The sequence below is a fragment of the Phyllostomus discolor genome, chromosome 1 (assembly GCF_004126475.2).
Source record: "Phyllostomus discolor isolate MPI-MPIP mPhyDis1 chromosome 1, mPhyDis1.pri.v3, whole genome shotgun sequence".
In the NCBI taxonomy this organism is placed as follows: domain Eukaryota; kingdom Metazoa; phylum Chordata; class Mammalia; order Chiroptera; family Phyllostomidae; genus Phyllostomus; species Phyllostomus discolor.
In genome coordinates, this window is record NC_040903.2 from 189,885,205 (window position 1) to 189,899,856 (window position 14,652).

General features: G+C 36.5%; 1 protein-coding gene across 7 annotated transcripts in view; it reads left to right on the top strand.

The window, feature by feature from the left end:
* Nucleotides 1–14,652, top strand: part of FUT8 (fucosyltransferase 8) — a 196,703-nt gene that overhangs the window by 83,995 nt on the left and 98,056 nt on the right. For 2 of the 7 annotated variants that reach the window (XM_036011092.1, XM_036011088.1), the window contains one exon: nucleotides 6,191–6,276. The exons of the other annotated variants lie outside the window; for them this stretch is intronic. The gene's annotated coding sequence lies outside the window, so the exon portion shown is untranslated. The remainder of the gene's footprint in view (nucleotides 1–6,190; nucleotides 6,277–14,652) is intronic. 7 annotated transcript variants of the gene reach the window in all.

Here is a 14,652-nt window from a genome sequence, read left to right on the forward strand (position 1 = left end):
AATCTACAATATATATTTTTAGTAATATATAGAAGAAGGTATATAAACAAGGAAAAGTAAATCTCTTTATATGGGAAGACTCTTAATTTTACTTAGCTTATGTAATTTTTCTTAATGTAATTTACAGGAAAAGTAGGGAAATTGTGGATCAAAGGATTTATTTTACTTGAAATAGCTATCTCTAGAAAGAATTATGTATAGGGCCTAAGACAATCAAATTCTGATAGGTTGGAGTTGCTCAAGAAACCAGATGGATAGAGCGAGCTAAGGAGCAGGGTTTCTTAGTGGAGAGTAAGAGGGAAAAATGGAGCCAACTAGGGAGGTTGGGACTCACAGGGGAAAGTGGAGAAAGTGCAACCAGCCAGGGGAGGTTAAGACTCATGGGGGAAAGTGGGGCCAATCTAGGGGGTTGGGGAGCCAACCAAGGGAGGTTAAGACTTGTGGGGGAAAGTGGGGCCAATCTAGGGAGGTTGGGGAGCCAACTAAGGGAGGTTAGGACTCACTCGGTTATTCTTAGGGCAGGGTTTTTAAGTGCAAAAACCCGGGAAGGATAACTGGTTGGGGTGTCAGAGTCTGATTGGCTAGAGCTGGTTGCTGGGTGCCATTTCTGCTGACCATTGTTCTTGATACATCTTGTCAGGCTCAAGTTAAAGCTGCATCCTGTTATGCCGGATAGGCTGACCCCAGACCCCAGTCTTAGCCAGGCATCTGTTTGTCCTGGGTAGGGTCGGCAGGCAGTGTCCCAGGCAGGCGTTTTCCCAGGCTACAGTTTCCCAGGGTACAGTTTTCCCGCCTGGTGATTTTCTGTTCCTCCTAGGCCTACCTAGGTCTGTCAAACTTTTTCCTTTTTTATTTATATTTTAGGTGGCTTTTATTTTTTAATGAGAGACTTTAATATGCAATAATGGTTTTGTGGGCAGATCTTGGAAAATTCATCAGTACTGAAAATTTTCTAGTTAGGTAATTTCTAGAGAAAGAAATAATATATTAGTATTAAAGTTTAGTTTGGTAAATTAGAGGTCAAGACTCATGAATGAATCATGTTAAATGAGTTATGAATTAAATCAATACTGTTGAATTTAAGTATGTTTTAAATTAATATTTCTTTCACATAATCACAGAATTAAAATTGATATGTGTGGTATACTGTATTGAAGGTTTGCAAAGTATGTTATAGTTCCATGAATTTCAGTTAGATTTGTTTGAATGTGAATCACTTTCATAAATAGACAGCAAAATATCACTGCCTTCCTATTTTATAGAAGTTGAGTTAGCTTTTGTATCTATTCAGGTGAATATAAATTTTAGGAAATAATTGGACATACAGGGTATTAATCATTTTCAAGAATTCATTTTCTTTGACATGCTACAGCTCTTTATTAGATGCTTGTTAACCAAACTGAAAATGTTTCACAGAGTAGAGAATAGTCTTTGCATCCATAGCTTTTACCTGCAGAGGGAAAAAAGTAAAACATTAATTGCAGAATACCTTCTGCTGTAAAATAGATATGAATTTATGAGTGAGTGTTAAGGACACATGGATGTGTGGATTATGACCATGTTTAAGTATTTTTGCTGTAAGGCAGAGGATTTGCAGAGTTAGAATAAATGTGTTACATGGGTATTGCTGCAGTCAAAAGCAGTGTTCTTCATCAAGGTTTTTGTTTATTTTGTATTGTGTTTGTTTTTCTTTAAGAAACTAGATAATTAAGTAAAAAACTGGGTAATTACTTTTTAACCACTTTTTTCCTTAATAATTTAATGTTAACTTAGAATTTTGTAATTGCACTTTTATAAAGTATTATTTGGGCAAATCATTTATAAAATAATATGGTAGTAATATATATTTTTTCCTTTTTTATTGTGTAAAATACACATAAAGTAAAACTTAACCATTTAACCATTGTAAGTGTATAATTTGGTGGCATTAAGTACACTTATTGTTGCCAAACCATCACTGCTCTCCATCTCCAGAACTTTTTCATTATCCTGACCTGAAACTCTACCCTTTAAACACTAACTCCTTATTCTCCTTTACTCCCATTTCCTGTAACCACTATTTATTTTGACTACTCTAGGTTCCTCAAACAGTATTTGTGGCCGACTTCTTTCACTTAACTGGTGTCTTCAAGGTTATCCATGTTCTTTCATGAATCAGCATTTTATTCTTTTAAAGACTTAATAATACTGTTTGATGATACTACATTTTGTTTATCCATTTATCTGTCAACATTTCTGCCTCTTGGCTGTTCTGAATAATGCTGTTATTAGCTTCAGTGTGTGAGTATCTGTTCAAATGTGTAATAGGATTTTTACATGTCATCCTAACCAGTTAGGAGCAAAACTCATGGCCATAATCAATGTTTTTAACATATCCATTTAACTCAAAGCATAAATTTTGGCACAATCATACTTGAATGGAAGTTAGATCATGACAGTCCTCTAAACAGTCTTTTCTAGTGACATCCTTACTTTGCCAGTGGAAGTGGGGCTCTTTCACGGGATCCCTAGAAAAGCATTCCATGGACCCGTGTACAAGTGATTGTGTTGAGGCAAGATTTATTCGCGTGGAAGGCTGCCCCTGCATCCCATCTCTGTCCCTCCTGCCGTGGAATACGTCCAACCATGTCTTCAGCAAGGCCAGTGTCCAAAGTTTTTGTGGCGTGTTAAAGCTTAGACCAGTCCAGCTTTTCTCACCATCCAGCTAGCTTAGCTTCTGTTCCCAGCTGCAATCCATTGTTGTGCTGTTGTGTCCAGGCTTCTGCCTGGACCTTGCATTTGGAATATGAGTGTCTGTGAAACACGTGGTTGCTAGGGCCACATGGTCATGGAGAGAGAATGCATGAGTGTAGCGAGCCAGCCTGGGTCACCAAGAGAGCTCTTCTTTGTTTCCTGGGATTATATTATCTTGGGCTTGTGAAAGACCAGGAGGTTTTTCAAAATAACCAATTAACTTCTCAAGCTTTCGTGGCCTTCTGATGGGCCCACCCTCTAGCCAGTTGATCCCTTTCCCAGGTTAGACTAACAGGTCTCTGTGGTCAGGCACCTCCCCCTGCACCATTTTGACTTCTGTTGCACTTGTGCTTATCTTCCTCTGCTCCCCCAATAATCTGGTGCTGGAGGGGGGAAGGGAAGAGTGTTAATCCTTGGTGGGGCAATGCTGTGATCTCCTGGAGTGTGTGAAACTAACTTCCTTGCAATGCAAACAGGTTTATGCTCCTCAGTTTACAGGTTCAACAATGTCTGATTCCCTTTGCTTTCTTTCTTATAAATAATTAGCTAACTAGAGTGACTTACATTCCTTTTTCCAAACTTACACCTTAACTCTGACCTCATCTCCTATCCCATCCCTATCTTGAGCTGGCTAATTATTTGTTGTTAATATATTTCTTATGTATATAAATTGGCTTTGTCAATATATTTCTTATGTATGTAAAAGGCAGAAGGATGAATGCCGTATATAGCTCAAAGTTTACTTCAGATTTGTGATTCTAATTTAATCTCTATAGTATGTGGATTTTTTGAATGAAAGAAAACAGTAAGCGTGTCTAGAGGTTTCTCAGCTATCTGTTTTATAGTAAGGATGGAATTTGACTTAAGAAAACATTTTGGTATGTTTTGGTGTTTCATGGTCTGTTTCCCTATCTCAGAGTACTATTTTTGGTGAAGCAAAATTAATTTTTTCTTATTTCAATCATAATTTTGCCCCTTATCCCAAATCTTTCACAATACAGATATTTATTTAGTGGAACATAATAGGAACTTAAAAATACTTGAATAAATGAACATCTGTATGTGAAGAAGGATTTGGAATAACAGGCATTTTAGTGAACTGTGGAGCGTCCATTCAATGTATTAGAGATATTTTAAAAAATGGAAACAAATTGAAGGGAACCAAGGCTTTGTCACCCTGAAGCTGCCTTTTTGGGATATTGATTTGAAGCTGTTTATTAAGAAATAAGACTCATAAACAAATCAGCAAACAAGTGCTGACGAGGCTGTGGAGAAAAGGGAACCCTAGTGCACTGTTGATGGGAATGCAGACCGGTGCAGTCACTGTGGAAAACAGTATGGAATTTCCTCAGAAACTAAAAATGGAACTGTCTTTTGACCCAGCAATTCCACTGCTTGGATTATACCCTAAGGACCCTGAAACACCAATTCAAAAGAACCTGTACACTGCAGTCAATGTTCTTGGGAGCATTATTGACAATAGCCAAGTGTTGGAAACAGCATGGGTGCCCATCAGTAAATGAGTGGATCAGAAACTGTGGTACATTTACACGGTGGAATACTATGCAGCAGAGAGAAAGAACTCTTTCCCTGTGTGACAGCATGGATGGAACTGGAGAGTATTATGCTAAGTGACATAATCCAGGTGACAAAAGATGAATACTATATGATCTCACCTATAAGTGGAACCTAATCAATGAAACAAGCTAGTGAAATAGAACCAGAGACATGGAGATAAAGAAGAAACTGACAGTAACCAGAGGAGAGGGAGGAGGAGGATAATGGGGAAAGAAGGGGGAAGGGTCGTCAAGGAACATGTATAAAGGACCCATGGACAAAGACAGTGGGGGGTGGGGGAGGATTGAAAGTGGGAGGTGGGGGTAGGTAGGGCAGGGGAAAGTAATGGGGGAAAAATGGTGACAACTGTAATTGAACAGCAGTAAAAAAAAAAATAGAAAGAAACAAGATTCAGAAAGAACCTTGACCCTGACCCCTTTCCTGTCCAAGAGATTCATACTGAGAAACCTACTTCAGGAAGGAGATCTTATGATGTTTGCTTTAGCCTGTGACTCTGTTGGAATTTAGTATGAATTTTCAGGTGGCTATTTCTGCAATGATCCAGAAGAGAGAATAGCCAAGTGTCATGGAACCTCAAAATCCTCTTCTGCTTTTTACATAGGAACTAATCCGCTGCCCACAATTAGTCCACAGGAACAGACATTTCTTTGGGGACCTTGCTGTACCTATCCCAGAAGTACGTCCGCTTCACCTTCTCCCATCCCCTTTGTCTCTAGATTGGCTTACATCTTTCTCCCCACTACTTGATGTATAAAAATGCTTTGAAGACTTCAGGATGACGGACATATTGTCTTTCCTATGTAACCATGCTGCTGGTGATTTAGACTCCATGCCCCAAGGCTGATCTCTTTTGTTGGTGGTGGTGTTAGCAATGACCTAATGAACGCTTTCTCGGAAAAAGACTTTCAGCTGTGGAAATTAAAATTTTTTGTTTAACACCATGTGCCATTATTTAAAAATAATTAGGCTAATTTAAAAGATTTTTGCATAGATTGTTTTTTAACTTAGAATTTGTATCAGACATATTTACTGGTTGATAGTCCATTATCTTATAAATGTAGAATGTATTTACATAAAGGAGTTCTGCATTTTCTTTCTGGAAGTATATAGTTAGCCACAGGGAAATACTTACTTTTACCTTTATTACTTAGGGTATGGTTTTAAAATGAACAGCAACATTTTTTTAAATGTTTGTAATGATAAAATATTTAATAATATTTTAAATTTTGTTTTGTAGGTACTTGGGGAATGTTTACATAGTTAGGTGATGGAGAACTGAGAAAGTTCTTTAGCTTTTTTGTGCATTTGAAAACTTAGTTTGGTTGTAGTTAATAGATTGAGCTGAATTTTTTATCTGAAGATTTGTTTTTGCTGTCTCCTTAGTTTATTATGACAACTGATTTTGTTTAACTTAGGGGAGTGAATGCATGCGCTTGGAAGTCCTGGTTATATCTGGTTAATAGTCTCAGGTTTTCATAGCATAGTAGGGCAGATCATATTCAATTATTATTTCATGACTATTTTTTTAATTTCTAGCAATAATGTATTTTTGTTAGAAGAATTTAATGGACTCATGAAAAGTGTTTCTATGTATAGATTGATTATTCATAATAAACTCATTTATTAGACATACTAAAGCAACTTTCTTATCTGAAAGATCATGATGACTTGTTAGAATTTCATACAATATTTTGAATACTGTCTCAGAATCTGTTTTTCTTTTTAAATGATATTGTTAAGTAATTATTTAAATGATAATGTTAACCCATTGCTTAGATATAAATAAAAGTATTATTCCTCTTCAAAACAAGAGTTTTGTCAGGCCACGTAGTCTTTTGGATTGTGATACCCTGAATTTGAAACAATGATTTTTTTCTAGATTTTTAGCTATGACTGCCATGATCATGCAAAATCTTCACAGACTGAGTACACAAACCAAAGACATCAAACCATGAACCTTAGAAAGTGATTCTACATCTCACCCTTTCTCTCTTTTTTTTTAATTTCTGAAAAATAAGAATCCTGGTCAAATTTAGTTAATATGATAATATCAAATCCAGGTACAAGATTTTATAATTTCTTAATTTTTAAGGTAAGATAGTTTATAGAATGAAGAATAAATTGTTAGATGTTAACTGCCTGCTAGTATAAAAATATGAATCTTTTTAGCAGTATTCATTCTGTTATAAATACCATAAATATTTAAAAATGATTTATAAGAATTATAGAAAAACTTAAATGTCTAAAAACCATATACACTAATAATAGATAGCATTTATAATTAATATTTTAGTTGTTACATGAATACATTTATATAGATAAAAACATTGTGTACAGCCTGGCCAGGTGGCTCAGTTGGTTGTAGTGTCATCCCATAGACCGACAGATTGCAGGTTCAATTCCTGGTCAAGGCCCTTACCTAAGTTATGGATTTGATCCCCAGTTGGGAGACAACCATTTGTTGTTATTCTTTCTCTATCTCTAAGAAAAAGCAATACAAAGCAATAAATATATCCTCAGGTGAGGATAAAAAAAGACATTAAAAAATGGGTACAGTAGTGTAAATGAAATTAATGATTTCTACTTTTATATACTCATGATACTTATAATTCCCTTTGTTGTACTCAGTCATTATTGAACAATATTATATGTCTTCTATATAGGCACTGTTCTAGACTCTGAGTGTTACTAGTCAACAAAGTAGAAATTATTGATCTCATGGAGTTTATATTCTAGTAATGGTACTGATACTAAAGCAATAAGTGTGTTAGATGGTGATATGTTCTAGAGAAAAGTAAATACATCAGGAAACATATTAGGTAGTGTTGGAGTAGAGAGTGTCCCATTTTTATATAGAATGGTCAGGGAAGTTTTCACTGAGGATGTGGTGTTTGAGCAATGACCTAAATTTGATGAGGGACAGCTATGGTAGATATTTGGGCAGGTGTGTTTCAGAAAGTTCAAAAGCCCTATGTTGAATGCAGGCTCATTATATTTAGAAGTATAGGAAATTAATTGTGTGATTTTTTGTTTCATTTTTGCTTTTCCAGTAGATTCTATGATGCACTGAAACACTGGTGATTATCTTTGTCTTGATAATCATTGTATCTTTTGCACTAAGTATAATGCCAAACACATGGTAGGCAGTGAAGCAGTGAATCAATATGGAAGAATTCAGGAATGAGGAGGAATTTTTTTAAGGTTATATTACTACTAAAATATTTTGAGCCGTAAACATCTATAGGTCATAAAAAAACAAGAGAGTTCTTTAGCTAGAATGCTTCTTCTAAAAGTCACAGTTAGTAGTAGCTTTCTTTGGATGGCAACGACTTTTATCTCTCATTCTAACTATTGATAGGGGATCCTTTGGTTTCCAGTGTCTGATCTAGACATGGCAAGATGCTATGGAAGAGCTCCTTGCATTATAATCTGCAGTCAGTTAGCTGGGTTGAAATTCTTGTTTGACACTTGTTGTGTGACACCATCCTCCCTCACTCTCTCCATTGCTTCACCTTTAAATGCCTTGGCTTCTTTATCCGTAAGACATACTGGTATTCCTGTTCCAGTATTCTTTACACCATAAAGATTTTTTTCTTGCATAGTGAGAATTTTTTCATTAATTTTGCAATATACTCATGTGGACTATTCTTTCTTTTTATTTTTTTAAAGGAGTTACTAAGAACATAGGACTTTGGAATCCAACAAATTTGGGTTCAATTAAAGCTTTCTTTTAAAGTTACTTGTTAACATGTGTTAAAGTTTTACCTAACTAATGAGGGGAGCAATCAGGAAGACAAAAAACTGCTTCCAAGAGTATTTGAACATTAGGAGTTCCTATATTCATTTAGGAAAGAGATGGCTAGATAAAATTGTGAAGCAACAGAGAAAGTGGTTAACTTTCTAAAGTTCAAAGAAGCCATATCATGTTTGGGAGTATTTCATCGTCATCTTTAGCATCAAATGCATTTGTCTCATTGATTTTAGCATCTTTTGGAACCTTATGATATGTCTGCAGATTTACACCTTCATCTGCATTGTTTTTTTTTTAATTACATCAGCTTTGTTATCCTGATGGTCTGGTAGACCAACCAGTATAATGTCAGGTATTTATTCAAACCATTTTTCTCAATTTTGTTTGATATGACATAACCTTTTTACACTACCAAAACATACTGCTTCTAATCTTTCCCTCAACATGTCAAGTACCTGAGCATACTTTTATGCATCCTCTTTATAAACCAACTCATTTATTTTGGATTTATTGTCGTTCTTACCCTGCACCTGTTTTTACCTCCTTTACCTTTATTCTTAGTCATGGCAATGCCTAGTGGCATTTCAGAGTCCTTTCCTGTGTTGGGATTCAAGACAGAGTCACATGTGGTGTGAAGTGGAACTGCGTGGGTGGGAGAGTTTTGAGACCAAGATTTTTTGAGACATGCTCAGCAGCAGCAAATTTCTTTCCTTCTCTTGTCCATTTCCACGTGTGTTAATGTTTTTTAAGGTGTTCTAGGGCAGGTCTAGAGTAACCAGTAACCTTTACTCTTGTGCTTCCTTAATAGCTTCATTACAAAGTGGGCCTCTCTTCATGGATCTTTACTGAATGTCAGTGGTTGTACCACAATTCATTTATCTTATTTTAGGATATATAAATTGTGTCAGCCACCCATCTGGCTTACATATTAGTGAATCAAATACTAGCCAATGATATAACTTTATTATTCTTCATACATGCAGTAATAATGTTAGCCTTTATGGGGATTTCATGCCTCCTATATGAAGATTGAAATGTGGTGTTTTTTAAATTGCTCCCACTAAAATTTTCAGTAGCGTAAAATGTTCCTTACACTTTTGAATATGTTGTTCTATAGAAACAGTTTTACTTCTGTTTGAATGTTTGAGTCTATGTTGTTCTTTAGAAAGAATTCTCTAGAAAGACTGAATTTTCATTATTTGTATTGTACATGGCTTGGGGTATTTTTCAGTATATTTATCTCCTTTTATTAACTTTTTTTGTCATTCTATTAATTGTCACAGTGTTCCTCTCTTTGCTGTCCTCCATCCATCCCACCCTCCTGCTCTCACAGTCACTCTCCACCCTGTTGTATATGTTTATGGGTCATTCATACATGTTCTTTAACTAGTCCCTTCCCTGTCTTTCAACCATTATCATACTCTTCCCTCCCCTCTAGCTGCTGTCAGTCTGTTATCCATGTTTCCATGTCTCTGGTTCTGTTTTGCTCGTAAATTAATTTTGTTCATTAGATTCCTCTTATGAGTGAGATCATATGGTATTTGTCTTTCACTGACTGGCTTATTTTACTTAGCATAATATTCTCTAGTTCCATCCATGCTGTTGCAGAAGGTAGGAGTTCCTTTGTCCTTTTTGATGTGTAGTATTCCATGGAATAATGTACCACAGTTTTTGATCCACTCATCTACTGATGGGCACTTAAGCTATTTCCAGCACTTGGCTATTGTAAATAGTGCTGCTATGAATATAGGGGTACATAACTCTTTTGAATTGGTGTTTTGGGTTTCTTAGGGTATATTCCCAGCAGTGGAATCACTGGGTCAAAAGGCAGTTCCATTTTTAATTTTTTGAGGAAATTCCATACTGTTTTCCACAGTGGTTGCACCAGTCTTTATTCCCATCAATGGTGTACTAGGGTTCCCTTTTCTCCACATCTTGCCAGCATTAATTGCTTGATGATTAATTAATGATAGCTATTCTGACACCTGTGATGTGATATCTCATTGTGGTTTTAATTCGAATCTCTCTGATGGCTATGATGTTGAGCATCTTTTGATATGTCTATGCGCTATCTGTATGTCACTCTTGGAAAAGTGTATTCAGGTCCTTTGCCCATTTTTTATTTTTTATTTATTTATTTAATTAATTTATTTTTTTTAAAGATTTTATTTATTTTTAGAGAGGGAAGGGAGGGAGGGAGGGGGGGAGAGAGAGAGAGAGAGAGAGGGAGAGAGAGAGAGAAAAACATCAATGTGCGGTTGCTGGGGGTTATGGCCTGCAACCCAGGAATGTACCCTGGCTGGGAATCGAACCTGGGGCACTTTGGTTCCCAGCCCGCGCTCAATCCACTGAGCTACGCCAGCCAGGGCTGCCCATTTTTTATTTTTATAAATATTGTTGAATATGCTATTACAGTTGTCCTATTTTTCTCTCTTTGCCCCCCTCCACCCATCCACTCAGTACCCCCCACTCACTCAGGTAATCCCTCCACCATTGTTCATGTCCATGGGTTATGCATATAAGTTCTTTGGCTACTCTGTTTCCTGTACTGTACTTTATATCCCCATGGCTATTCTGTATGTACCTACTTGTAACTACCTACTTGTACTTCTTAATCCCCTTACCTCTTCACCAATTCCCCCACACCCCACTGCCTCTCTGGCAGCCATCAAAATTCTCTCTGTATTCATGATTCTGTCTCTGTTCTTGTTTTCTTAGTTTGCTTTTTAGATTCAGTTGTTGATAGATATATATTTATTGCCATTTTATTGTTTATAGTTTTGATCTTCTTCTTTTTCTTAAATGAGTCCCTTTAACATTTGATATAATAATGGTTTGGTGATGATAAACTCCTTTAGTTCATGCTTGTCTGGGAAGCTTTTTAACTTCCCTTTGATTCTAATGATAGATTTGCTGGGTAGAGCTATGTTGGCTGTAGGTCCCTGGTTTTCTTGACTTTGAATATTTCTTGCCAGTCTCTTCTAGCCTGCAAAGTTTCCTTTCAGAAATCAGCTGACAGTCTATGGGAACTCCCCAGTAGGTAACTAACTTCTTTTCTCTTGCTCCTTTTAAGAGTCTTTATCTTTAAGCTTTGGCTTTTACATTATTATGTGTCATGGAGTGGGCCTCTTTGCATCCATCATGTTTGTGACTCTCTGTACTTCTTGGACTTGCATGTCTGTTTCCTTCACCAAATCAGGGAAATTTTCCTTCATTATTTTTTTAGATAGATTTCCAATTTCTTGCTCTTCTCTTTCTGGCACCCCTATGATTCAAATGTTGGACCTCTTGAAGTTGTCCCACAGACTGCTTATTCTACCCTAATTTAAAATTTTTTTTCTTTTTGTTGTTCTTTGTCACTGTTTTTTGCTTCCTTATGTTCTAAATCATTGATTTGATTCTTGGCGTCATTCATTCTGCTTTTATTTCCCATAATTGTTCTTTATTTCAATTAGTGGATCTCTCATTTCTGACTGGATCTATTTTATGCTATTGATGTCCTCACTAAGTTCTTTGAGCATCCTTATAATCAGTGTTTTTGAACTTTGTATCTGATAGATTGCTTATCTCCATTTTGTTTAGCTCTTTTCCTGGAGTGTTGATCTGTTTTCTTCATTTGGACCATATTTCATCATCTGTGTGTCCTGAGTACACCCTCCTCTTATAGTTGAGCCTTGATTGCTCTTGGCAGGACAAATGAGGGATTTATTCAGGCCAGTCATCTGCAAGGACTGTCTGTGACCACAGACTACCAACCTCTGCCCTCCCTGGAAGATCAGCCATGCAGTGGCACCAGCCATGTGGTGGTACCCTGATGTGGTCTGTAGCTGTCCACTGGGTGTGCTGGACATAGGGTTTCCTGGGTGGTGCAGGCCAAGGTCAGCCCCCAATCGTGTTCTGCCTGGGGCCACCCTGTCTGAGCTATGAAGCAATGTGGGATGGCTGATACTTGTGCTGGGCATGGAGAGTCCTACGGGAAGCCAAACTGTGAATGTAGGCTGGCTGCTGCTAGTTCAGGTCTTGGGGCTTACTGAGGCCAGCTATTTCTTGTTCAAGAGGATTTCCATTCATATGGAAAAGCAGCTTGTGTCGGGTGGAGTCTCTGGGGATCTTCCAGGTGGGTCAAACAGTGTTAGCCAGGTTGATGGAGCCTCACAACGTATGGCACTAGCCTGCCAGTTCTGTGGCTTTGTGGCTCTATAGGGGGAGCATTTAGAAAAGAGACAATGACTTCTGTGCACCTCAGTGGCAGACACTTCAGTTTCTCCCAGTATGCCACAGATGCTGGAGCTCTGAGTTAATGTGAGTAGGTGAGTCCATGTGTGGGTTCTTAAAGAACTACTTGGAGTTCCAGCAGTTTCTTCCACTGACTCAGTACCCACTGGTTTTTGCAGCCAGAAGTTATAGGGACTTATCTTTCTGTCACTGGAACCCTGGGCTGGGTGGCTTGGTGTGGGGCTGGCACACCTTTCTCTCGAGATATCCTTCCCAAATTCTTATCTATCACATATGGGTGTGGGACCAGCCTGTTCTGTGTCTGTGCCCCTCCTACCAGTCTGGATGGGTGTGTTGTTTTTGATTTCGTAGTTGTCAGACTTCCATTCAACTCAATTTCTGATGATTCTGAGTGATGGTTGTTCTATATTTTAGTTGTAATTTTTATGTGGTTGTGTGAAGAGGTGAGCCATGTCTGCTTATACCACCATCTTGATCAGAAGTTGCCCATGTTTTTATTGGATTGTTTGTCTTTCTGGTGTTGAGTCGTATGAATGCTTTATACATTTTGGAGATTACACCCTTGTCTGACATATCATTGGCAAATATGTTCTCCCATATAGTCTATTCCCTTTCATTTTGATGGTGGTTTTTAGGCCATGCAGAAGCTTTTTAATAGCTTCTTTTGGCATAGTCCAATTTGTTTATTTTTTCCTTTATTTTCCTTGCCCTAGGAGATATTTTGGAAAAAATGTTGCTACATGGGATATGTGAAATTTTACTCCCTATGTTTTACACTAAAACTTTTATGGTATCATGACTTATATTTAAGACTTTTATCCATTCTTTTTATTAACTATGAAATATAATGCTTGTTTAAGGACTAAGCAGCTTATCAGAAGTTGGTTTGAATGCAAGTCTTTGGTTTGAAATTATATTTGCATGTATTTTTTTGAGCACCTACTTTTGATACTTTTTTGCATATAAAAATAAATGAATATACATGTGAAAATGACTTTGATTTTTAGTTCTGATTCTTCTAAGGCTTAATATTATTTTTATTTTGCCTTGGATTCTGACTACAGATATTAAATAAATATGTGTACATATTAATACTGGTCAAATATGAATATCACCCACATTTGACCAGTATTAATAAAGGGCTTGTATTCTAAGACCCTGCTCTACTGGTACATATCTTTTAATATAAGAAATAAAAAAGTCAATAAGCGTTGTGGTAAGGAATAATGGGGGATGTGAATGGTTTTTAAAAAAGATAAGATGTAGCATTCTTGTAGAGTCTTGTAGTCATTTTTTCATTCTTGCTTTCAGGGTCAGTTTTGTTCTGCAATTTACCCTTAGGGATAAATTCTGATTAGTCTAAGCCCTAATAAAAATCCCATTCCCCTGTCAGTGATTGATTTTGCAAGGGACAGGTGACTAAATCTTGGCTAATAAAATGTGCACATTTCCTCTCCTTTAAGATGAAACATACCAGAAGAGAATATCAATAGGTTCTTTTTACCCATAGTTACATGTGGCTGAAATTGAGGCAGCCAGCTTGCTGCCATGAAGAGAGCTAGCCTGAGGACAAAACCTGACATACTGAGTGCATAGAATAGAAAGATGAAAAGAGATTTTTGACTATTTCAGGAAGCTATTGAATTAACTACATTTTTCTCAGTTGATAAATTAAAGTTTTCTTATTTCTAAAACTATTTTGAGTGTTTTTTCTCTTGTATCCTGACATGTTATAATTGATGCAAGTTGTCAAGGACTGTCTCTTAAAAGAGATGACTATGAAGTAGAGATCTGAGCTTTAAGAATGAACCAAAGCAATTGCAGTTCAGATAGGTATATTATTTGATATACTTGATATATTCTGGAAACTGGTGGGATGCTAGTATACTTAGTTTCTAGTGAACAAAGAAAAGATAATAGTAACTGATATTTTTAAACTGCAGTACAAATCACTTTTACGTATATTATCTTATGTGATGAAGATATACTCTTATTCCCATTTTATAGTTGGGAAAACTGCCCATATAGCTAATGATTGATTTAAAATAGTTGCTCTTTCTACTGTGTCATGCTGCCAATCAAGTACATCTTATGTAAATACTTGATAACCAGATAAAATAGTAAAGTACTTTCTTTGAATTTATTGGTATTACCATTTGGGACAATATTGCAGAACTGAACATAAAGATGCCAAGGCCACATTTTTGGACCCATTTGAATAGTATAAATTAATTGCATTAGTAAACATAACCTGGTATGTTATTTTGAATTAATGTGAATAAGATACTCCTGAAACCTCATAAGTGTAATTATGTATTTGTATTTTATAAACAGGATGATTAATTTCTAAGATA